Here is a 2,345-nt window from a genome sequence, read left to right on the forward strand (position 1 = left end):
CCATACCCAGCTGCCGTATGCTTTCCCTTTCCGTAATATCAAACTCCTACATATGCTTCACTATTTAGAGTCATATCGAAAGGTAAATCGTGACCTACCTCGATACCGAGTGGGTGCCACGAACTATCCAACACGAGCCTTACCATTTTGAAGAGCCTCCGAATGTTCAAAGTCTAATAAACAACGTAAGCTACATTAGAAACGAAGACTAACGATACCCATATTGCTACAATACTATTTGAATCGAAAATAACCCTTTTTAAAGAGGAAATTGGGACCACAAGGGCAAAATTGAAATTTCAAGTTACAATTGGTTAATCAACGCTTAGGAAGTCCAATACTATCACTCAATTGCTAATTAAACCCATTTTGTTATCAATTCCATCATTAGATCAAAAACCCCAGGAGAAGAAGCCTAAGTTTTATGGCTTTGATTCTTGAAATAAAAGGAAGATTCAAACCTAGAAGCTAATTACCCAATGATTAGATGGTAGAAATCGCAAATTTAACCAATAAACCCAATCGATTGAAAGAGATTTGTAATCATTTTCCCTAGGGTTCATGAACACATGCTTAATTAGCTCATTAAAACTACCATGGATCATTCTTAAACATAAATATATCACAAAGGGAGAAGTAGGAACTTACCCAAGGAAGAATTTGCCCCAAAGCTCGTAAATCACCCATACAAACACTCCTAGGTTCGAATTCAAGAATGAAAAGAATGGTTCAAAATTAGGAAATTATAAGGTCACCGTTCAGTGATTCCGTGTCCCGCAGGGCACCTTGTCCGCGAGATGTGGACTCGCTTACGCGCATGAGCCGCCGTAAAACCGGTCACTTGGACACCTATATCTCGCGTCCTGGCGGCCAAGTCCTGCGTGGGTGGACCCGCAGAGGCGGACACTTACCTACAGTGGCGGGACATCAGAAAACTAGAAAATTTTCTGATTTTCACCAAGTTCCACCCAAAATCTCGACATCCATCCGAGACCTCTCAGATACGAACCAAACATGCAGAGACATGTAAATTGCTCTACGAACTCAACCATGGCCTCAAAATTCCAAACCGAGGTCACCTCGACTCAGTCAACCCCCAAACAACCAAAATTAAGTTTCCAACCAAGGGTACAAAATGTTCCCGAATAGCTCGGGAACCAAACCAAACATCCCACCAAGTCATAATTGACCCTTCGGACCTCATGAAATTGACAAAATTCCTAAAAAGGTCCGTTCATCAAAAAGTCAACTATTGGTCAAATATTTTTCACTTTAAGTTTCTAAGTTCCTCAAATCTCACCAAGACTAGCCCGATGACCTCGAAAATCGTATCGTCCATCCCAATGGGTCAAAAATACTCTAACGGGGCTAGAGGAAGGGTCAACAAGGGTAAATTGGTCAAAATCCCTCTTTGACCGGAGTGGTGAAATTCATCGGATACCGATTAAACGATGCGTTCGTCAACGAATGGAGAATGAAAAAAATAAGAAGAGCACGAGTCGATGAAAAGCGAGGATATATCTCACGTATACTTCTCGGTCTCCCAAGTAGGCTCCTCAACTGGATGGTGCTCAAGTTCATAATGGCACCCTTGCACTTCAACTTTCTCAACGCCTATCCAAAATCGCTATCGGATCTTCTCGAAGGACATATTCTGATCAACCATACCGAATCCCAATGAATGATATATCAGCTGCCTGAATGGTATTTCTTCAACATGGAAACATTGAATACCAAATTAACACCTGATAAACCTGGTGGCAAAGCTAACTCATAAGCCACTGATACGCTCAAATTACACCTATTAATGGTATAACGCGGACGTTATCAAATATAGTAACCCAACAAGGTTGGGGTCGAATCCCACAGGGAATAGGGTGTGAAAAGGGTACTAAATTGTGAGAATGCTATGTTTAGGTCTAATGTCTTAATCCGATGATTTTGGTAAGTTGGGTTTTTAGTAACTAATTGCTAAATATTTCTTTAGTTGTGAATGTATGGTAAAAGAAACTAAGGTTGTGTCCCCGTTAGATAGAGTGTATGATCATGGACGTTGATCTTGATATACGTCTAATGGATCATTATATGAATGCACTTAATCCCTATATGAATCTCTACTATTTCCCAATAAATAAAGATTATTTCTTCTATGATTTTTTTCAAATATAAGAAAGTAGCTATGAAGAACGATTAATCATGCCAAGTAAATTCTTTACTTATTCCTAAGTGAATTTGTTAAACAAAGTTCAAAGAAGCTTTGAGTTCTTGTTGTTTTTATTCTTCTCAACCCTAATTATCTTCCCAAATAAATCCAAAAATCATGGGTTTAATCAATGTTTGCAACC

This window comes from Lycium ferocissimum, chromosome 9, assembly GCF_029784015.1.
Source record: "Lycium ferocissimum isolate CSIRO_LF1 chromosome 9, AGI_CSIRO_Lferr_CH_V1, whole genome shotgun sequence".
NCBI classification, from domain to species: Eukaryota; Viridiplantae; Streptophyta; class Magnoliopsida; order Solanales; family Solanaceae; genus Lycium; species Lycium ferocissimum.